Source organism: Trichosurus vulpecula, chromosome 3, assembly GCF_011100635.1.
Source record: "Trichosurus vulpecula isolate mTriVul1 chromosome 3, mTriVul1.pri, whole genome shotgun sequence".
Taxonomy (NCBI): Eukaryota; Metazoa; Chordata; class Mammalia; order Diprotodontia; family Phalangeridae; genus Trichosurus; species Trichosurus vulpecula.
In genome coordinates, this window is record NC_050575.1 from 425,492,307 (window position 1) to 425,517,550 (window position 25,244).

Here is a 25,244-nt window from a genome sequence, read left to right on the forward strand (position 1 = left end):
ACCGCGAACTCCTTCCACTCCCGCAGCTTTTCCCACTAACTTTCTCCGCAGTCTTTGGTGTTTGTGGGTCGAGGGGTCTGGTAATTGCCGCAGCTCACATATTCAGGGCGCTAGGGCCCCCTCCGCCCGGCTTCTGGTCTGGATTGTCCACGCCGCTCAGGCTGGGCTCTGCTCCACTCCGTTCCCAGCTCCCAGCTCCGTGTGGAATAGACCTCACCCAGAGACCATCCAGGCTGTCCTGGGCTGGAGCCCTGCTTCCCTCTGCTGTTCTGTGGGTTCTGCCTTTCTAGAATTGGTTCAGAGCCATTTTTATAGGTTTTTGGAGGGACTCGGGTAGGGAGCTCACTCTAGTCTGTGCTTACCAGCCGCCATCTTGGCTCCTCCCTCCTTTTTCTTTTTTGCTAAATATTTATTTGAGATTTTACTTTTTAAAGGATTTGTAACTTGCACAGAAAGTGTGCCTGTTTCATTGAAACAAATCATTAAGCTTTTACTTATCTCCATAAAGATAGTGATATCAGATCCTAAGTGCTGAAATGTTTTGTATAATTTACTCTCATTATGCGAAATACGTTTAAAATGACTTTAAAAATGTGAACAAATGTGAAGGCCATTCAGCAGAAAACAAGAAATGAATAAGCACTGGTGAGAGGCTCTGTAGTACTGATGGTGGATGCTGTAACCAGTTGATTTCGATTTTCAAGGTTTGAAGTTGGGTTGTTCATTGCAGTCACTCTTACGTAATGACAGCAACTGCCATTTATATAGAACTTCATGATTTTCAAAGTATTATAAATATATTATCTCATTTGATCTTCAAAATACTCTGGGATATAGGTGCTATGAAAGATGATAATATACGGTGGTGTTTCAGGGCCTCTCATGAACCTCAACTTCTCTCACCTGATAGCAAATAAAATGAAAAGTTCAAAGCTTTCTTGATTTGATATTTGTTAAATTAAAATAGCATCATTATATTCTAGAATCAGATCTGGAAGGTCATTTAAAAATTATCTTATCCATTTTCCTAATTCTACAAATGAAGAAAGTGAGACTGAGGCAATTTAAGTAGTTTTCCCAGATCAAACTTGAGCAAGTAGAAGATCAAGGATTTGAATACAGATCAACTGACTAAATCCCAAATTATTTCCACTATACCATAGCTTCTCACTATGTAAAAAGATTATATTTAGCTCTTCTAAGTAGTGTACATCTTAAAGAAGTGTGATGCTAGTCAGTGATTAAAGATCTTTCCCTGACCATTCCATAGGCCTCAGGTGGGGCCAGTTAAGGGAAGCTTGATTAGAGCTTTGTTTGTAGGCAGGCCTACCCTTTACTTACTAGACACTAAGCCCCAGGCCTACACCCTTTCGCTGATTGGGTGTGAAGCCCTTGGACCTTAAAAAGAATAGATATACCCAGAAGATAGCCATTGTAAGATCAGAATTCAGAATTCAGCCCATGGAGGAGAACTCCAAGTCACCAGAGCTGAAGAGAGAGTGCAGAGCTAAGAGTGGAAACCAGGGAGCTGCAGAGACCAGAGAACTGAAGGGGAAGAAAATGCAGGTAAGCAGACAGTTAGGATTTGTGAGTGTTTACAGGAAGGCTCCAGCAGGGAGGAAGGTCACAGGATGACTTGGTTCATTGCTGTAATACTGTGCTACAATTTCCTTGTTGTTACATAGAGGTGGTTTTACTGGTATTGGAATACAGTTAATGCTATATCGAATTGGAATTACTGGTTCTGGGATCTGATCCTCTGGTGTCTAAATAAATGGTATACTTCCTCTGCCTTCTGCCTAGAGAATCTCTTATACTTTGTGATTCTGAACTATACAGGCATGTTCATGATCATCTTTGAGCTCATGAATCTTGCCTTACTGATAAAGGAGGGTGTTCATGGGTTTTACTTTCTTTGAAAAATAGCATTGATTTGTTAAATAAATCATAAAAACACAATAGACTGATTATATGTTAAAACATAAAAAAGGCATCATAAAGAATGAAACTATACCTTTTCTCACAAAGTACTCCTTGAGGAGTAAACTTCTTGAGAAGAGGTGCAGTTTTATTCTTGTTAATTGTATTTCTAGCATGTAGCATAGTGCTAAGTATATAATAGTTGCCTTACAAATGGTTTTAACCAGATTGTTATTCAAATGGGACTTATTCCTGAGTCAACTGTTTGTTGACCAGAACAGCTCCACAGAGCTAAGGTCAGAATTGTTTTTAAAGAAAAAATAAGAACAATTGCTTACAATGGAAATAATATAATTTTGAACTTTCCAAGGGAGCCAAAGACAATCAACTTGGGATATGGACAATAGAAAAGACATTGAAACAGACTATCATAATTTTATCCATAAATATCAATGAATTGAAACATTAGTTGAAAGAGTGCAGAATATACTTTAGAGAGCAAACATCTGATTCCTTTACCAAACAGAAAAAGATGGCTGCCAAAGGCAATGTTATGTTATAAAATGATCTTGTTTATAAAACCTTATAAAGTAATAATATGAACACTGTAATCTCATGAAAAAAAGAGTTATCTAATAGAAAGAAATCTTGTCTAAAAGGGAGAAAAAGACAACAAAAAAAACATTTGAAAAAATCATAACAAAAGTTTTTACATCAACAAAAATAAATTACTAAATGTAAATGTTAGTTTCATAGCTAAAGCTCCAGGCGTTATAAAGTACAAATAACACTAAAGACAACACTAAAGGGAAGAGCAGCTAGGAATGAGCATTTGTAAAGGCAATATGAACTGAATGTAACATAATGGAAATAATGTGACAGAATCATATATAAGCTATCTTCAAAAAAGAAAATAATAAAGTCATAGGGGAAAAGTCACATTTTATAAATAATGAAAGCTGACAAACGAGATATCATAAGCACCAATTTATATTCCTACTCTCCCAGCTACACAGAATCTTTAAGAAACATCATCTATTCATGAATCAAGGGTACCCTTGATGATGTTATCAGTCAGGAAGGAGCAGGGTCAAGTCAGTGCTCAACTACATTTTTATCATTACTTAGTTAAGTCAGAAGATACGAAAAGTGATTATTGTGATGATTATTTTGATTATTGCTTTTTAGCTAAAAATGGACAGAACAAAACATTAACATATGGATAATTGTACAATAAAATATCTCATATACATTAAAGTAATTCAAGATTCTTCTAATTATAAACATCAGTTAAGGCATACAACTTGATGATGTATGCTAACCAAAGGTGTTTGGCACTGTGATGGATAAGTACTAGCACGGATTCTAGATTATAACGAAATTCTCTGTAAATGGTGAGGTACTTTAGATGATCTGATTTGTGGAAGACATTGTGCTGATTGAATCAGTTGTGAAAATACTACAACATATATTGGAAGAGTTCCATATCACCTGCAGAGACTAGTCTAAGTATTTACATAGGGAAAATCAGATGGATACAGACTACCTGTTGCTGAGATAATCACATGCATTTGAATTGCTAACTTAACTATCTTGTCGAAAATATGTATTTCTGGTATAGACATTAAAGATAAACAATGAGTTGGATGAAGAGGTGAATTGGCAGAGGAGGGAAGATTGGGTTGCTTTGGAAAAATCACAAAGATCCTTTAATGAACCCACTTCTCATGAAAGCAAAAGTCCATCTTCTTTAATTCCAGCATTCTAAGCATGTTTCTCTGTGTTGTAGCAAGATGAAATACAAGACTATCTAAATATTTAAAATATGAATATCAGAGAGAGGGCAATAGGGTGGTACATGGTTCCTGTGAACACATTTAACCCATGGAGGGCTCCAAAGAATGGGACTAAAGCATCTGGCCCCAAAAGAAGGGACCTTAGATATCATCATAGCACACATATGAACATGGATAATTACATGTTCATGTGTAGATGCATGCCATAGACCCATGTAAGTCAATATATATCTATGACATAGTATATCCACAAACATAAAAATATATAATACATGTTATAATTATATATAAACATCATATAGTAGATGTTTATAAATGGGTATGTATAAATATCTTTCTTTACATTTTTATCTATTTATCTATCTACATGCAAAATATGGTGATATCCAAAGTCCCCTTTGTCTTTGACATTATAAAATTATATGAATATATTCATTCATTTTGTCAGTCAAGAAAAATTTATTAATAGCCTACTAAATGCCAGGCACTATGTTAAGTTCTAAAGGTACAAAAGGAGTCAAAACAACCCCCATCTTAAAGGAACTCACAATCTGATGGCAGAGATAGCAAGCAAACACATATGTTCAAATGACTACATACAAGACAAACAGGAAATAATTAAGAGAGGTAAGGCACTAGAATTGACAGGGATACAGAAAATTTTCTGTTAAAACATGAGATTTAGTTGGGATCTAAAAGAATCCTGGAAAATCAATAAGAAGATTTAAGGAGGGAGATTGTTCGAGGCATAGGAAACAATCAGAAAACCAGGCATTTTGCCCAAAGGTAAGAGATGAGTGTCTTGTTCTAGATACAACAAAAAGGCCAATTTCACTGAATTAAAGAATATATTGGGGTTCAGGGTAAGGTGTAAGAAGACTATGAGCTAGGAGGGGCAGTGGTATACAGAGCTTTTATTATCCGCCAGAGAAGCTTGTATTGGATCCCGGAGGTTATAAAGAGCCACTAGAGTCTATTGAATAGGATGTTGACATGAGTGGATCTATAGTTTATGAAAATCACTTTAGCAGCTGAAAGGAGGATGTATTAGAGTGAGGAGAGATGAGGCAGGCACATCCACCACCAGGTTATTGCATTATATATGAGTATTATTTGTTGACTGAAGTCAGATAAACACCTAGTCATGAGTTGGTAAGGCAAGCAAATATATTGGATAGAAATGTCAACCAGAAACTGAAGTGGGGATTCATTTTGGGGTAGAGTTCTATTCTAATACCCTGTGATATGGACCTCAAGTATAGACAGGAAAAGAAGAGAAGAACCAAGACAGGGAAAGAAGAAGGGGAGAGAATAAATGCTTATGTGGCACCTCCCATTTGCCAGGCATTATGCTAACCACTTTTATGATTATCTCATTTGATTCTCACAACAACCTTCTGAGGTAGTTTCTTTTATTATCACCATTTTACAATAGCAGAAACTGAGGCAGGCAGTGGCTATACAAATTGTTCAGGGTCACAGAGTTCAATGACTCCAGGCCAAGCACTGCCTCTTAGAAAGGCATTTAGAGAAAGAGAATCATAGACTTATAGAAGAGCTGAAACTGAGAGAACCTTAAAGATGTCTTCTCTTTGCTCAATTCTCTCACCAAATAAATGATGATATTTTCAGCTAGAGAGAAGTGACTTATCCAAACAAGTTAGAGAGAGGAGAAGGTTTCAAACTGGGGTGGCCCAACTGTCAGCATATTTAGCATCTAAATTCTAGCATGTTGCTTTTGAATTGAGGATGTTTCCAGAGATTTGCACCACAAAGCTTGGCATCAGCTGTCAGACTTTCAGAATGTGAATGGAATACACTGATTTCAGTTGAAAATGAATCACACAGTTTGAAGGATTAGGTTCCCATGAAGCCTGAGTATGAGATCTACTACATGCATTGCAAGAGGACACCGTTTACATTGTTCTCTTCCAGATGAGAAACTGTGGGCCTCATAGTTGTTTTCCATTTTCATTTTAAAATGTTTATTCATTGGTCTGGTTCTTTGTATTGCTTCCATACACATTCAGAATATTTGTTTGCCTGGTGAGATAATACACCATTACAGTATTTATTTTTCAATACTAAGCGTTTCACCTTTTGGGCAAAAATAGGCATGATATAGTTCTTGTAGCTGACAGTTTTTCTGCATATTTAGTGAATTATGAGTTATTTCTTTTTCCCCTAAAAAATTCAGTCTCGGATGAGAATTTTGTGTAATAAAAAGCAAAACCGAGGAAAATAAAGAGGAACACAATAATGTAGTTCACATTAGGAGCATAACTTGGTATTTTTCCCCAAAGCCCAAACATAATTGTTATTTCTCAAATAATGAAGAAAGGAGCTTCATGGATATAATTCAGCAGCAAGATGAAAGAAATGGTCCTAAGTAGTCCGCTAGAATCTGTCTGATCTAGTATTTATACAGAACTTTGGCGAACTAGTTATGATTAAGTGAAGACTTTCATTTACCATAATTTTATTAGTACAATTAATTGTCTGTGTTTTCAAATTCTAGTGTGTGATGCTATATTCTGCCATTCAAGGATCAGGAAAGCTTGAAGTGTGGTTTGGTGGAAAGAGAGCTCACTAACTGTAGAGTCAGGGGACCAGAGTTCAATTCCCACCTTTGATGCCTGTTACCTAGGGGGTGCCTTTGAACTTTGCCATCTTGATGTAGTGACCCAGTCACTTCTTCCTCTGATGCTCAGTTTTCTCATCTACAGAAGGGCCTAATAAATATAGAGGTAAAGGTCATGGATTCAAATTATAGCTCTGATACTTAGCACATGTGTGACCTTGTGCAATTATTTAATACCAGTGGGAATCAGTTTCCTTCTCTTTAAAATTTGTGAATTGGACCAGATGACCTCTGTGACTTGACATCTTCTTGATCTCCTCTAGAATGTAAGGCCATTCTTGGTAAGACAATGTCCCTTATTACTATCTTCAACTTTATTATTAAATGTAAAATAGCAAAATCTCAGAAATCAGAGACAGCAGAGGTTATTTAGTGTCACCCATCAATGAAAATGAATTGTCCCAATATTACACCAAATAAACATCCTTCTAGCCTTTCTGTGAAGGCCTCCAGTAAATGGTAGCCCGCTAAGATATACTATAAAAAGAAGTGATTTTGAAGTGAGGGAGAATTGGAATTTATTCCAACCTCTTCCCCTTCTTAACTCTTTACCCTCAAGTATGTCACAGTGTTCCTGGGCCTCAGTTCCATCTACAGTCACGTGGAGAGACTGGGCCAAATAAACACAAATGTCCCTTTTGGTTGTTAATCAATGAACTCATGGGGCACACTGCACTGTAGAGCAGCCTTGTTTATGGTCTCTCCAACTACTCCAAGAGACCTCAGAGGCCACGCCTCAATTGCTTTTTCCTTTTGCAGATGAGGAAAATAAAGCCCTCAGATTAATTTGCCCAAAATCACTGAGATAGTGAATGTCAGTGGCAGAATTTGAACATATGCACTTTGAGTACAGTGTCAACATTCCTTCCACAGTAAAAACTCAATATCTTGTTCATAGTTCTTCCCAGTACATCCCAGCAGGACAAGTCTAATCCTGTTTTCAACATGGAGTAGATGAAGAAACGTAGCAAACCCAACATACCTACATCTTCTCTTTAGTTTCATGTTCTTCATTCCTTCCCTTCATTCTCATATGGCATAACTCATCCTTGTGACCCTCCTGTGATGCATTATCATGTTACCTACATTTCACATTATTTACACATGTCAATTACCTACCTAAAATAAGGGGCCTAGAATCAAACAATATGAACTGGTGAAGTTTGAACATGATAAGCTATATTTTGTCTATGGGCTCTCTCTTTCTGGGTTCTATGTCTCCTTTAATTCAGGCCAAGATAGTATTATTTTCTACTGTTTTCTTTGTGACACTACTGATCTATGAGTTTTGAGTTCACTAAAACTCCCAGTTCTTTTTTCTTTGTCACTTCCAATGGAATACTTATTAATGCTGACCTCCACCATCACATACTCAGAAAATAAATTTTTGAACTGAAGTATAAACCTTTATTTTCATATTTAATTCTATAGTACTAGATTTGAAGCAAAATTCTATTAATTTACATTAATTTTTTTTCTGTTAATTATTAACTGTCCCTTATAGCTTTGCCTCATCCATGCATTAGATAATCAAACAATTAATGAAGAAAGATGTATAAAGTAGTTAATAATGAGAAGCATTATGTTAAATCTGGGGGCTACGAAGAAAAGCAAAACCAGTGCCTATCTTTAAGGAGATTAAACTATATGAGGAGGGGGGCGGAGCCAAGATGGCCGCATGAAGGCAGCCTCTTACCAGAGCTCTCTCACAAGGTCTGTCAGATTCCCATAAAAAAGTGAATTTGAGCAGATTTGAGAGAGTCAGAAACCGCGAGCAGTCTGCGTGGGGCAAATTTCCGAGCCCGGAGAGTCTGAAAGGCCGGAGGAACGAACCTGCAGGCTCAGAGAGTGCTCGGTGGAGAGCTGCTCCAGACCAAGGCGGAAGCGGCCAGCCGGGAAATCCACATGGGAGACGGGCTGGGAGAAAGCTGGGTGCCCGAAACCGGCAGAGATCCCCAGGCCTCCCAACACAGGACGGCAGCCTCTGGGAGCGACAAGAGGCAGCGCACCGCCACCAGCCGCGAAAACACCCAGTCCTGACGCTTGCAAACCCAGGAACTCGGCCTCTTGAACTTCCGGAAGACTCAATGGCCAGGTAAACGGCTCTAACCCCTCCCCCCGTCACCCAGAGATTTCCTCGGGGGAAAAAAAAAAGAGAACTGAAACAGAGGAGAGAGTAGCGGGGCTTCACAGGACAAATACTAGAAGCTCATTAGACCCAGAGGGGAAGAGTCGGCAGGGGGCCAAGCCAGGAGCACAGACTTAACCTTGCTCCCCCAAGGGAAGCACCAGTCATCAGCTCAAACAACAAACAGCTGAGACCATTGCTGAAAAGCAAGTGCTGGAGAGCACCCACAGGGAGTGAGACGCCAGGGAGCCAGACCCCTCCCCCACACCTCAGGAAACTGAAGGTTATAATTCTAGACTCACAACCCCCAGAATAAGAAAGCTGGGACAGAAAGCCCTGAGACTGACAGATAGAAATTCATTGTAAAGCCAGCAAAAGGCAAACCAACATGAAGAAGAACACAAAAAAACCGAGGACAATAGATTCTTTTTATGGAGACAGGCAGGATCAAAATATCGACATAGAAGAAGATAGCAATGACACGGTAGATACATGAGATACCTCAAAAGCTAATATGATCTGGTCTCCAGCCCAAAAAGCACTGCTGGAAGAGCTAAAAGAGGATTTTAAAAACCAAATTAGGGAGCTAAAAGAAAATATGGAAAAAAGGGAGAAAAAATCCACTGACGAAATCAAGTCCCTAAAGAATAAGATTGGCGAAATGGCTACGGAGATTCAGAATCTAGAGAGAGAAAAGGACACCCTGAGAGGTGAAATCAACCAATTGAAAATGGAGGCTCAAAAGCAAAATGTAAACACTAACTCATTTAAAATTAGACTTGAGCAAGTGGAAGCTAATGAATCTATGAGGCATCAAGAAGTAATAAAACAAAAGGTAAAGAATGAAAAAAAAGAAAAAAATGTGAAATATCTGATTGGCAAAACAACTGACCTGGAAAATAGATCCAGGAGAGACAATTTGAGAGTTATTGGTCTACCGGAAATCCACGATGAAAAAAGGAGCCTTGACAGTATCTTCGAAGAAATTATCAAAGACAGCTGCCCAGAGGTCCTAGAACCAGAGGGCAAAATAGTCATTGAAAGAATTCACCGATCACCCCCTGAAAGAGATCCCAAACTGAAAACACCAAGAAATATTATAGCCAAATTTCAGAGCTATAAACTCAAGGAGAAAATACTGCAAGCAGCCAAAAGGAAGCAATTCAAATATCGTGGAACTACAGTCAGGATCACGCAGGATCTCTCAGCTTCCACATTAAAAGACAGGAGAAATTGGAATATGATATTCCGAAGGGCAAAGGAGCTGGGACTACAACCAAGGATCAACTACCCAGCAAAACTAAGCATAATTTTCCAGGCAAGGCAATGGACATTCAATGAAATAAGGGAATTCCAGACCTTCCTGATGAAAAGGCCAGAACTCAATGGAAAATTTGATCTCCAAACACAAACCTCAAGAGAGACATAAAAAGGTAACCAGGGGGAAAAACCCCACAAACTTCATTAACCAATAAGCTTAGGTTGTTTACATCTTTATGTGGGATTATATCATCTTATGTATGTTTTTTTATGTATATATATATATATATATATATATATATATATATATATATATATATACATACATATTAAGTCATTCTTGTGAATGGTACAACTATTGTGACAAATGAAAGGGATATACATAGGTTGTGAATGCCTGTATAAATTAACTGATGTAAAGATATAAAATATAAATAAGAGATATAAAGGGAGGGCTATGAGGGAAGTGGTAAGGAGGTTGTAGAAAAGGGTAAATTACACCAAAGGAAGTGGCAAAAAAACATATTATAGTAGAGGGAAAGAAGGGAGGGAGAAGAGCAGTATTTGAGCTTTACTGTCATCTGATCTAGTTCAAGAAGGGAATAACATACTCTGATAAGTTTAGAAATCTAACTTGTCCTATGGGAAGTGGGAGGGAAAGGGGGGAAAAAGGGAGGGGGGAGGGCAGAAGGAAGAGGAGAAGTAGCAAGTGGGTAACGGTAAGATAAGGGAGGGGAATAAAGAGGGAGGGTTAACTGAGGAAAGCGGCGGTCAAAAGCAAAACTTTGTTGGGGAGGAGAAGGGGAAAGGGAGAAATAAAAGCATAAACAGGGGGAATTAGGATGGAGAAAAAGACACAGATAGAAATCATAACCCTGAACATGCAGGGGATGAACATTCTCACAAAACAGAAGCAGACAGCAGAATGGATTAAAAACCATAATCCTACAATATGCTGTTTACAAGAAACGCATCTGAAACAGGGGGATACACATAGGGTTAAGGTAAAAGGCTGGAGTAAAATATATTGTGCCTCAGCTAAAGTAAAAAAAGCAGGTGTAGCAATCCTAATCTCAGACAAAGCAAAAGTAAAGATAGATCTAATTAAAAGAGATAAGGAAGGACATTATATCCTGCTAAAAGGCACCATAAACAATGAAGCAATATCATTGCTTAACATATATGCACCAAGTGGTAAGGCATACAAATTCTTAGAGGAGAGGTTAAGGGAGTTACAGGAAGAAATAGACAGCAAAACTATAATATTGGGAGACCTCAACCTCCCCCTTTCTGAACTTGATAAATCTAACCTCAAAATAAATAAGAAAAAAGTTAAGGAGGTAAACAGAATTTTAGAAAAGGCACATATGATAGACCTCTGGAGAAAACTGAACGGGGATAAAAAGGAATATACTTTCTTCTCAAAAGTACATGGCACATACTCAAAAATTGACCATGTACTAGGGCATAAAAACCTCACAATCCAGTGCAGAAAAGCAGAAGTAGTCAATGCATCCTTTTCAGATCATGATGCAATAAGAATCATTTTTAATAAAGTACCTTTGAAAAATAAGCTAAAAACTAATTGGAAACTAAATAATTTAATTCTAAAGAGTGAGTGGGCCAAAGATCAAATCAGAGAAACAATTAATAATTTCATTCAAGAGAATGACAATAATGAAACAACATACCAAAACTTATGGGATGCAGCAAAAGCAGTTCTTAGGGGAAGTTTTATATCTCTAAATGCCTACATGAATAAAATAGTGAAAGAGGAGATCAATGATCTGGGCATACAGCTGAAAAAGCTAGAAAAAGAGCAAATTGAAAACCCCCAATTAAATACCAAATTAGAAATACTGAAAATCAAAGGAGAGATTAATAAAATTGAAACCAAGAAAACTATTGAATTAATAAATAAAACAAAGAGCTGGTTTTATGAAAAAACCAATAAAATTGACAAACCTTTGGCCAATTTGATTAAAAAAAAGAAAGAAGAAAATCAAATTACCAGTATAAAAAATGAAAAGGGTGAGGTCACCTCTAATGAAGAGGAAATCAAAACAATAATTAGGAATTATTTTGCCCAACTGTATGCCCATAAATTTGACAACCTTAGAGATATGGATGAATATCTACAAAAACATAAATTGCCCAGACTAACAGAGAAGGAAGTGAAATTTCTTAATAGCCCCATATCAGAAAAAGAAATTGAGCAGACCATCAACGAACTCCCTAGGAAGAAATCTCCAGGGCCAGATGGTTTTACATATGAATTCTATCAAACATTTAAAGAACAACTAATTCCAATACTTTGTAGACTATTTGGGAAAATAGCTGAAGAAGGAGTCCTACCAAATTCTTTTTATGACACAAATATGGTACTAATACCCAAACCAGGTAGAGTTAAAGCAGAGAAAGAAAATTATAGACCAATTTCTCTAATGAATATTGATGCAAAAATTTTAAATAAAATATTAGCAAAAAGATTGCAGCAACTCATTACGAGAATAATACACCATGACCAGGTAGGATTTGTTCCAGGTATGCAAGGCTGGTTCAATATTAGGAAAACTATTAGCATAATTGACCATATCAACAACAAAACTAGCAAAAACCATATGATCATCTCAATAGAAGCAGAAAAAGCCTTTGACAAAGTACAACACCCATTCCTATTAAAAACACTAGAAAGCATAGGAATAAGGGGAACCTTCCTCAAAATTGTAAATAGCATCTACCTAAAACCATCAACAAGCATTATTTGTAATGGGGATAAACTAGATGCATTCCCAATAAGATCAGGGGTGAAACAAGGATGTCCATTATCACCCCTATTATTCAATTTGGTTCTAGAAACATTAGCTGTAGCAATAAGAGAAGAAAAAGAAATTGAAGGAATTAGAATAGGAAAAGAAGAAACTAAATTATCACTGTTTGCAGATGATATGATGATTTATCTAGAGAATCCTAGAGAATCAAGTAAAAAACTACTTGAAATAATAAACAACTTTAGCAAAGTTGCAGGATATAAAATAAACCCACATAAATCCTCAGCATTCCTATACATTACTGACAAAGCCCAACAGCAAGAGATAGAAAGAGAAATTCCATTCAAAGTTACTGAAGGCACTATAAAATATTTGGGAGTCTATTTGCCAAGACAAACCCAGGGCCTATATGAACATAACTATGAAACACTTTTCACGCGAATAAAATCAGATCTAAATAAATGGAGAAATATCAGTTGCTCATGGTTAGGCCGAGCTAATATAATGAAAATGACAATTCTACCTAAATTAATCTATCTATTCAGTGCCATACCAATCGAACTACCAAAAAATTTTTTTACTGAGCTGGACAAAATAATAACAAAATTCATTTGGAAAAACAAGCGGTCTAGAGTATCTAGGATATCAATGAAAAGACATGCTAGAGATGGCGGTTTAGCCACACCAGATATTAAACTGTACTACACAGCAGCAGTCATCAAAACTGCCTGGTACTGGTTAAGAAACAGGGGTGTGGATCAGTGGAATAGGATAGGTACACAAGTAGGTGAAATCAACAAGTTTAGCAATCTACTCTTTGATAAACCCAAAGAAGCCAGTTTCTGGGCTAATAATTCACTATTTCACAAAAACTGTTGGGAAAATTGGAAAATGGTAGGGCAAAAACTGAGCATAGACCAATATCTTACACCATATACCAAAATAAAGTCAAAATGGGTTCATGATTTAGGAGTAAAAGTTGATACTCTAAGTAATTTGGGAAAGCAAGGAATGGTTTACTTATCAGATTTGTGGAAAAGTAAAGAATTCATGACCCAACAAGAGATAGAGAGCATTACAAAATGCAAAATGGATAATTTTGATTATGTCAAATTGAAATGTTTTTGTACAAAAAAAGCCAATGCAACAAGAATTAGGAGGGAAGCAGAAAATTGGGAGAAAATCTTTGCAACTAGTATCTCTGATAAAGGCCTCATCTCTAAAATATACAGGGAGCTAAGCCAAATATATAGGAATACAAGCCATTCCCCAATTGAGAAATGGTCAAAGGATATGAACAGGCAGTTTTCAGAGGAAGAAATTAAAGCTATCTACAGGCATATGGAAAAATGCTCTGGATCGCTGCTGATTAGAGAAATGCAAATCAAAACAACTCTTAGATACCACATCTCTCCTGTCAGATTGGCTAAAATAACAAATCAGGAGAATGATAAATGCTGGAAAGGATGTGGGGAAATTGGAACATTGTTGCATTGCTGGTGGAGTTGTGAGCTGATCCAGCCATTTTCGAGGGCGGTGTGGAACTATGCCCAAAGGGCTATAGAAATGTTCATACCCTTTGACCCAGTAATACCACTTCTAGGGTTGTATCCCAAAGAAATCACGCAAGCGGGAAAAGGACCCATATGTACAAGAATATTTATAGCAGCTCTCTTTGTGGTAGTCAAGAATTGGAAAGCAAAGGGATGCCCATCAATTGGGGAATGGCTGAACAAGCTGTGGTATATGAAGGTGATGGAATACTATTGTGCCATAAGAAATGGGGATGATGCAGACTTCATAACAACCTGGAAAAACCTACACGACATAATGCTGTGCGAGCGGAGCAGAGCCAGGAGAACGTTGTGCACAGCCACAGATATGTGGATTCCGTGAGGATCAACCCTGACATACTGCGCTTCTCTCAGCAACCTAAAGGGGCAAGGACAACTCCAGGGGACTCACGATGGAGAATGCTATCTTCATTCAGAGAAAGAACTGCGAAGTTTGAATACAGACTGAGGCACACTACATGCTCGCCTTTTCTGCTTCTCTTTTGTTTTTGTTTTTGGGGTTTTTTTTTTTTTTGTTTTGTTTTTTGGTTCTGTTTCTTCTTTCTCATGATTCATTCCATTGGTCAAAATTCTTCTCCACGACTTGACTAGAACATAAATTAATTCAATGCGAAGTTATACATGACAGTTATATGAGACTTCATGCCATCTTGGGGAGGGAGGGGGGAGGGAGGGGAGAAAAACTGGAACTCAAAACTATGTAGAACCGTGTGTGGTAAACTAAAAATAAATAAAGAAAAAAAAAATATATGAGGAGATAACATATATCGATCAGAATGTTCAATAATATATAAAATAGAGGGAACATAATCTTCATTGGGATAGCCCTAGTAGTTTGTGAATGTGGAAGAGGAGAAGTACCATTAAAGCCTTCCTAGATATAACTGAATTCAGAGGAGTCTTAGGAAAACAAAAAAAAATACTTAGTGTCATAGATTGGGTGGGACAGTCAACTCAGAGGAGCAAATCTGTGTAAATCACAAATACAGGAGGTAAAGGGACTAATATAGTCAAGTAGGTCAGTATTGTTTTATCATAGAGTACATGAAGTTGAGTAGATTATAGGAAGAGAAAAGGAGGGAAAAAATACCTATAAACAATATTATGTCAAACAAAAAAATATATTTAATCTTTGAGATAATACAGAGCCACTGGAATTTATGGAACAAGGGGTAACATAATAAGATGTACACTTCAGGAAAACCATTTTAGAAACTGACATGGGAGACACTGGCAGAGAACCACTGAGAATGGTGTGCTCACATTAGAAAAGGTGCTGTGTTCTATGAGCAAAACATAATTGAAACAGCTCAAGAGAAATGCAAGATGCACAAATTTTAAAAATCCACCCCACATGTTCACATGGACTATTTGTGTATAACCTGTGGTAGAACATTCTGTATTAGTTTAATCAGCTACGGTTGGACACATTGAAACTTGACTCTAGCATAGGGATGTCCTTATTGGTCCTCTTCGAAAGCAAAGGCCAACAAATGACCCAAGAATCAATCAGAGTGGAGAGAGAATTGAAGAAGGAAGACAAATTAGAAGACTATTACCAAAATTTAGGTGATAAGTAATAAGATCTTATTTTAAGTTGGGGAAGCTAGATTGGTCTTGGATAGAGTGCTGGGCTTAGAGTTAATAACACCTGAATTCAAACCCAGTTTCAAACACTTACTACTTATGTGACCTTGGGCAAGTCAGTTAAACTCTGTTTTCCTTAATCCACTGAAGAAGGAAATGGAAAACCACTCCAGTACCTTTGGGAAGAATACCTCACTGATGGCATGGCCCAAGGGGTCATGAAAAGATGGACATGTCTAAATCAACTGAACAGCAACAACAATATGAAGTTAGTGTCTGTGTGCATGCAGAGAAGGAGATATATGGGAGAGATGTGAACATAGAAATGACAATGGAGGTTGGATACATTAAGGTGAAAAAGAGTGAAGAATTTATGATGAAAGGGAAGTTGGGAGCCTGGATGACTGGGGAAGTAGTGAAGGTCTCAAAATTAATGAGGAAAATCAGAAAGGAGGAGAGATGAGAACAAAAGTTTATGAGTTCTATTTTGGACATTTTGATTTTGAGATGCCTATGTAACAACCAATTTGAAATGCTCAACAGCACTGGTGATGTGATTGGAGGTCATTTGAAAATTATCTCATGGAGATAATTGTTGAAGTCATGGGGTCTGATGAAATCTGCAAGCAAAAAAGTATAGAGATAGAAAAAAAAGTGGTCCTGAGACAGCTCTTTGAAGGACATTCACAGTGCCTGAGCATAATTTAGATGAAAATTCTACAAACTAGACTAACAGAGACCAGTCAGACATGTAGGAGGAAAATCAAGAGAGAAATGAATCATAGAAAACTCAAGTGGAGAAGGTATCTGGGAGGGAGATGAGATTAGCAGCCTCAAGAGCTGCAACAAGGTCTGCAAGGATAAAGAGAGAGGAAATCGCATTAGTTTTGGCAGATGAGAGATCACTGGTAACTTTGGACAGAAGAATTGAAGTTGAATGATGAGGCTAGGAGCCAAATTGTAGAGGGCTTAGAAGAAGGAAAAGGAGGCTACAGGTATTATTGGTAGAAGGCTTTAAAAAATAAGTAGTTTACCTTAGAAGTGAGAAGGTGTGATAGGATCCAATGAGATTTTTTTGGAGGGGGGGCATCATTGGTTAGACATGGGTTTATTTATAGGCATCAAGAAAGGAGATTGTAGATAGTGAGAGATTAAAAATAAGAGAGAGTGAAGATGATGGTGAAAACAATATACTGGAGAAGATCTTAGAATATAGGAAGCAAAAACACATGTAAACCAATTGGTCTTGGCAAACAGATGGGTCACCTTATGAGTAAATACTAAAGCAAATGATGTGGCAGTGGAGGGGTGGGGGGTGATGACAAATGGATGTGAGCTTACAGTAGAGAAGAAGGTACATTTGATAAATGGCCTTTTGGTCTGTTTGTTCTGGATACAGTATGAGATCAGGTTCCCATAAGTGTGTGAATGAAAAGAGGCATTGGTATTAGAGGCTTGAGGAGACATGAAAATATTAAGAGCAGCAGATGTTATTTCTAGGAGAGACAACAAATTTTAACATGGCAGTAGGAATTCCTTACTGAAGTAAGGGTCTAGGTGAGACTAACTTGTTCAGTTCTATTTTATTTTCATGCCCCCTCCCTTTTGTTTGTTTGTTTGTTTTGCAAAGATACTGGAGTAGTTAGTCATTTCCTCCTCCAGCTCATTTTACAGATGAGTAAAGGAAGGTATATAGGATTAAATAAACTGAGGGTCACACAGCTAATAACTATCTGAATTTAGGAAGATGAGTCTTCCTGACTGCATCACCTAGATGTTCTGAGATTAACTAGTACAAAACAATAACATATATAGTCAGAATGATTTGTGATTTCCTCCAGTTCTATTCTGCAACATGTGCGGTAGCAGCAAAGGAATGGTGGAAGTTAATACTGGTTTGGGGATTAACAGAAAATGTCAATAAAACAAGTGAGTAAAGGATTAAAGAGCAGAGGATAAGTGATGAGTTGAACTGGTTCACAAAGGGGTCATGATTGGGGAGGGATGAGAGTGTAGGTAGAGCAAGGGTAATGTCCAGGGATGGTACTGAAAGGTGATGGGATTTAACTCCTAATTAAGTTGGAAAAATTTAGTATGGAGAGATGGAAGATAAAATATTATAATATCTAAAATAAATTCAGAGTTGCTCATGCCTGCAATTATTTCTTTTTGGATCTTAAGTCTTAGAATCTCTGGATACTTTTAATAGTCTGATCATATCTTTTTGGAGCCCCACCCATCTATCTGCTAATATTCTATCTCTAAGGTAAATTTTCCACTATTTATTTATCTTTCATATGTTGATTTATATATTCTACCTCTCCCAATAGAATGTAACTTCCTTTAGGGCAGAGTTTTTTTGTTTGTTTTGTTTTGTTTTTTGCTCTTGGATCCTCAGTGCTTTTCATATTGTCTGGTGCATAGTGTTGAAATCTTAACATCCAAACAGAATATGTTTAAATGATGGCAAGATGAAGCCTATGACCCTCTCTATTTGTATTTGATTGGTAATGGCAAAGTAAGTCATGGAGGTAGCAAATATTGAAAACTTAGGAAGTTAGAGTAGTTCAGAAAATATTAATATGCATGTTGAAGACCCCTAGAATTGGGGAAAGAAATTGGATGGAAACAGAATATCACGTCTTCAATGTCTTTATCTAAGGGAGTGTTTAAAAAGTTGTAACATGGATGGGCAGAGAAGCAGACAGTAATTCTTGGTACTTCCTTCTCCTTTCTGGATACAGTAGACTTTAATCCAAGAATTATGTATGTTACTTAGGCCTTGCTCTTTTTACCTCTTTCCCTCCATCTTTTCTCACATCAGAGCCTAGGGATTTGATTAGTTTCACTCCATCGTGACAGCTAGATCAATTTTGCTGGAGGAGAAATAAAGTTACCCTGAGGTCCATGTGGCACCTTTTTCTGCTGCTTAATGAAGTTTTTATCAGAAACAAAAAGTTATTACAATTATAAAAGTTCCTAGCACTCAGAAAGGTTTGTGTATCTCTACATACCCATTGTCATTTTTTTTTTATGTTTGAGGGAAAATCTGTATATAGTAATCATTTAGGTAAAAGAAGCAAGAACAGCATATTACAGTATCAATACCAGATAATCACTGGAAAGGGAGGGGGGAAAGAGTAGACTTCTGGGAAGCTTTCTTTAATCCTTGAAGAGGTGAATATTATGGATAGAATAAATCTAGGTCCTGTGCTTCAAGAAGCTGGCAGGGACCACTGGGCCACCTTGATCTTCCCTGTCTCTGTTCACAGTTTGTCCCTTCTTTCAATCAATGAATCAATTAAGCATTAAGCACCTATTGTGTTCCAGGTAGCATGCTAAATTCTGGGGATAGAACAAAAGGGAAAAGATGGTCTGTGCCCTCAAGGAGCTTAGAATCTAATGGGGAGACAACCTGCAAACAAATATATACAAAATGAGCTAGGTGTAGGGAAAATAGAAAATAAATGAAGAGGTGAATTCACTAGAATTAACAGAAGTTTGGAAAGTCTTATTGTAAACGATGAGATTTTGGTTAGGACTTTAAAGAAGACTGGGAAATCGATAGGCAATTTGGAGGATGTAGAATGTTCCAGGCCTAAGGAAGAGCCCAAGAAAATGTCTGGAGCCAAGAGATGGAATCTTATTGCAGAATATGCAGAAGGCTTGTGTCACTGGATTGGAGAATGCTTGTGGAGAAGTAAGCTATAAGAAGACAGACTGGATTGGGCAGGTTATGAAAAGTTTTGAATTCCAAGCACAGCATTTTGTATTTGATCCTGGAAGATCAGTTTTTTGCTGATAATTTTCAAATTTTCTTCTCCAATCTCTTTGCTGACATTAATCTTGCATCTCTACCTACCTTTCATACATCTCAAAGTGGATGTCCAGTAAACATCTTAAACTATGTGTCTCAAAAACACCTCATTCATTATCTTTTACCCTAACCCCACCACCACTTTTACTTTCCCTATTACTTAGGAGGGCAACATCATCTTCCCTGTCCCTCAGGATTACCACTTAGGAGGTACCCTCAACTCCATACTATCATTCATCTCTTACATCCAAGCTATTGGCAAAGCCTGTTGATTTCACCCCCGTAATATCTGTCATACATGCTCCCTATTCTATTCTGACACTGCCAACATTCTCATGCAAGCCCTTATCAGCTCATACCTGGACTGATGCCATAGCCTGCTGCTGTGTCTGCCTGCTTCAAGTCTCTCCCTGTTATAAGCCATGTGTCATTCTGTCACTTAAGAGATTTTCCTAAAGCAAAGGTTCACACAATCAGCCACTCCCCAGTCAATTAACTCCAATGACTTACGATAGCCTCCAGGATGAAATACCAAATCCAGTGCTTGAAATTTTACCTTGCTCCTCTAAAAGTATTCTCCAATCAAGACACTAGGCATTATGATATGGGTGTAGAGTAGGGTTTTGTAAGGGAAGGCAGAGGGAGAGTTGAAAAGTTTTTATATTATAATCGGATAACAAGTTTTGGGGAATTCTTGAACATATTGGTGCTGCATTTGTGGGGTTTGGCAAGATCAAAGGTGTGATGATTTTGTGTGAAGCTAAAGTGGGATGGAGAATTGGTTTCATAGGAAGTCAGTAGGTTAAGGAATTGAGTGGTTAGGAAGTTTAAGGGAAGAGTTAAGTATGGGAGTTCAGCAGTGCAAAGGTGTAGAAATTGAAGATGTCCTGTCCTTCCTATGGAACAGACAAAAGTTCTTTTTGGCTTAGACAATTTGTAGGAGAAGGGCTTGTATGACCTGGGTCTGGAAAGAAGGGTTGAGGTCAGCATACAAATGACTTTAAGAAGAAATTATCAAGGAGAACTTCCCTGATATTCTAGAGCCACAGGGCAAAATAGAAATTGAAAGAATCCATCGATCGCCTCCTCAAATAGATCCCAAAATGAAATCTCCTAGGAATATTGTCGCCAAATTCCGGAGCTCCCAGATCAAGAAGAAAATACTGCAAGCAGCCAGAAAGAAACAATTTGAGTACTGTGGAAAACCAATCAGAATAATCCAAGATCCGGCAGCTTCTACATTCGGAGATTGAAGGACTTGGAATATGATATTCCGGAGGTCAGTGGAGCTAGGATTAAAACCAAGAATCACCTACCCAGCAAAACTGAGTATCATGCTCCAAGGCAAAATATGGATTTTAATAAAATAGAGGACTTTCAAGCTTTCTCAGTGAAAAGACCAGAACTGAATAGAAAATTTGACTTTCAAACACAAGAATGAAGAGAAGCATGAACAGGTAATCAAGAAAAAGAACAAGAAAAAGAAATTGCAAGGGACTTACTAAAGTTGAACTGTTTTGTTTACATTCCTACATGGAAAGATGATGTGTATGATTCATGAGACCTCAGTATTAGGGAAGCTGAAGGGAATATGCATATATGTATATGTTTATGTATATATATATATATATATATATATATATATATATATAAGTGAATGTGTATGTATGTATATATCTATGTGTGTATATATATATATATATATATATATATATATATATATATATACAGAGAGAGAGAGAGACAAAGAGAGAGAGAGAGAGAGAGAGAGAGAGCGGACACAGGGTGAGTTGAAGATGAAGGGAAGATATCTAAAAGAAATAAAATCAAATTAAGGGATGAGAGAGGAACATACTGAGAGAGGGAGATAGGGAGAGACAGAATGGGGTGGATTATCTCACATAAAGGTGGCAAAAGGAAGCAGTTCTGTGGGAGGAGGGGAGAGGGCAGGTGAGGGGGGAATGAGTGAATCTTGCTCTCATCAGATTGGGCCTGAGGAGAGAATACAATACATACCCAATTGGGTATCTTACCCCACAGGAAAGAAGAGGGAAGAAGATAAAAAAGGGGGGGGGGATGATGGAGGGGAGGGCAGATGGGGGTGGAGGTAATCAAAAAGAAACACTTTGGAAAGGGGACAGGGTCAAGGGAGAAAATTCAATAAAGGGGGATGGGTTGGGAAGGAGCAAAATATAGTTAGTCCTTCAAAACATGAGTATTGTGGAAGGGTTATACATAATGATACACACGTGGCCTATGTTGAATTGTTTGACTTCTTGGGGAGGGTGGGTGGGAAGGGAGGACAGGGGAGAATTTGGAACTCAAAGTTTTTAAAAACAGACGTTCAAAACCAAAAAATAAATGTTTTTTGCATGCAACTAGAAAATAAGATACACAGACAATGGGGAGTAGAAATTTAGCTTGCCCTACAAGAGGGGAAGGGAAAGGGGGATGGGAGGGGAGTGGGGTGACAGAAGGGAGGGCTGACTGGGGAACAGGGCAACCAGAATATATGCCATCTTGGAGTGGGGGGGAGGGTAGAAATGGGGAGAAAATTTGTAATTCAAACTTGTGAAAACCAATGCTGAAAACTAAATATGTTAAATAAATTAAACTAAATTAAAAAAATGACTTTAAGAGTTCAATGAACAAATCTATATTTTAGCTTAGAAAAGTCCTGGGATACTAGAATTTAATAATTAGAGGGACGTCAGAAGTTCACTTAAGCAAAACCAGTTTGGTAGCGGTGAGGAGAATGGATCAGAGCAGAAAAGATCTAAACAGTTAGGAGCCATGGTAAGAGGCCTGGTGAAAAGTGACAAGGACCTGAACTAAAGTCCTTGCTTATTCTGTAAGCACAGAGTAGGTATCAGCTATTAGACATATCAAACATTGATTATGTGCTTCCTTTGTGCAATGAAAAGCTCTAGGGGATATAAAACAAACAAATTCCTTTGAAATGCTTATTTTTGTATTCCACCTGTTATTATTGCCTAGTGACTCCATGAATTTTAGATCAGGAAGTGACTACCAATCACGCATTTCAATGTCCTACATTTACTGATGAATCCTTCACTGGAAAGAAAATACTTTAGGAATCAAACCATCACACATGTGCGCACACACACACACACACACACACACACTAACACACTCAATTTGCTGATGAAATAAGCCAGGGACAATGGAGGTCACAAAGCCCTGTCTACTTAGCATAGGAAAATAATTCGTAATGCAGGGCAACTGTTATATAATAAAGGATGTATTGGTGTATTCGAAATCAAGGTGGGCTCTTAGCACTTATTCAATCAAGTGCCCTTGAAGAGTTTGGCCTTTGTTTCCTTGGTTAAGTTAGGAGTCCTTGATTACCTCCTTGCCTCAAGGGAAAGACTAGTTTACATGGGTTTGAGTGACATGTTTGTGACGTCAGAGGCTTTTAGACCACGTAGGTTTAAGTTGCATTTTTGTGATGCTTTTAGGTCACGTGGGTGAGTTACATGTGTGACTCACCTTTGACCCTGAACAAGATATGTTGGCATGCTCCCTTGGGGCTCTGAGCCACAGGAGAGTGGCGCGTGGCTCTGGGCCAGCCTTTGTTATGAGCTCCCCGGCTCTTGAACTCAGATGTTGGTTTCCTGGTAACTACAAATTGTATTTGGTCTTTTTATAAATGTATGTTTGTAATTTGTTTTTATTTGCTCTGAAGCTCAGGGTGCTGGCTTTTCCCCCTGAGCTGAGTGAATAATATTTGTATGTTGGATTAAAGTAAGATTATTAACCCCTTAATGTTGCTTTTCTTAGTAAAGCAGATCCAAAGAGCCTGTGTTGGCAGCTTTCTGTGTGCTGGTTTCTGGTGGGTCTTACCCCTCTTCAGCAACTACTAGCAGATCATTGAAATAATTGTCCTAAGTTTCTCCTTTGTTGTTTCTTTCAGCAACACTGATATTTGCATGTTCAATATTACACCCTCTTGAACCTTATTCATCATTAGAGAAAAATCTTTTATCTGACTGAATCCAGGAGTCTTCTTGAAGGCAGAAGTAAACTTTGTCCCATATAGAGCTACAGGCACATACACACACTATTGTAAATGTATTATGTGTCATGTGCTTACAAAACATAGTTAATACAAAGAAAAAAAGAGAAGAGTCTCTACCTTTCAAGAGCTTACATTCTATAAGGGTGGTATAGGAGCATGAGGAGGCTAAAAAAGAGACATATATAAATATATTTACAGACGTTTATAAATATGAGTGTGTATGTATTTACATATATATGCATACACACAAATGTCTTTATATGTGTTTCTAAAATATCTGCATATATCATTTATACTATATATGTGTAATTATGCACACATTTATATGTGCCTGTGTTTAGCTCCCTCATACTGTTACCACTATCCTCCTTTTCCTTCACCCCTACCCTTCAAGTCTCCTGGCTACCATGGATTTGATTTTATGTCTAGAAACTCCCCCCAAGTTTATTTTCTCCTGGGACTATTGTTCCTACAAGAATTCAAAGATTAAAGCTGCAAGTCCACCCCTTCACCATCCTTATCATTTTCTCTTCGTTTCACTCTTCCTGGGTCATTCTTGCCCATTCATTAGGACGTTGTAAGAAACGGGAGGAGGAGTTTTGTTTCCACAGAACTAAAGGTGTGCTTCCCTGCCCTCCCCCACCCCAGCTTTAGCAGAGACCAGGCCTCAAGGTCGGTCAGGTGACAGGTCAGAGGCTTGTACGCATGTGCATGCTTTTTGAGAAGGCAGTCTGGGGAATTAGAGAGGCCAAACCCACTTGAACCTGTTCAAGCTTATCTAGGGTCTGCTCTTGGTCAAGAATCCAGGCCTACTGATTTGCGTAATTTGCATATGTTAAAGAGGGAAAGTAGGGGAAGTAAAAGAATATAGTTTAATCCTAAACTAGGACAAGGAAAATCTAATTAACTTCACTTTTGCTTCTGTATCCTTATTATCCTATTTATATAAACTGTATAACCTAGGAAAACTATGTAAAAAACAAAGATTGTAAACTAACCATGACTCTAGCAGGAGTGGAGGGAATGGTTACCCCTGCTCCTGCAGCTGTATCAGTGTGACTGTTCCCGTGAGCACTACACCAGCTCTCTTGGGGAGCGTAATAAAATGCATTCCTCTGCCCACTCTGGTCCTGAGTTCTTTGGGTGTGAATGGGCAAATCACATGGATTTTCCTAGGGCCAAGTGAAGGGAAGCAACAGGCAATGGAAGCTCTCTGGGCTTACTCCTGGATCTTGTCTTGGGGTGTCCTGTGATCCCCACTGCAGTGTTAAGAGGGCTACCACTCTGGATTCCCTTGGGGAACCCTGTGGTCTGCACGGCCTTCTTAAGGGGACATCACTTGGGACTTCGGCCCTGTCTCGGGAGCCTTGTGATCTTATCGCCATCCTAAGGGGCCATCGCTTGGGTCTTTCTTAGGGTCTGACCCCTAGGAGGACCTGTGATCCCCACAGATTAAGGGATGGCTACCACTTGGTCTTCCTCTGGGAGTCCTGTGGTCTGTACAGCCTTCCCTAGGGATTATCACAGGTTTCTTCCTCAGGACTTTGGCCCTGCCTAGGAAGTCCAGTGATCCCCGGAAGTGAACTAATAAGTGGAAGAAACTTGAGGTTAGATACAACCAAACAAGAAGTTAAGTATGCAAGAAATCTGTGAAATCATTACAACCAAGACAATTTTAAAAGGAGTAGGCTTAACTATTCAAGAAGCAAGT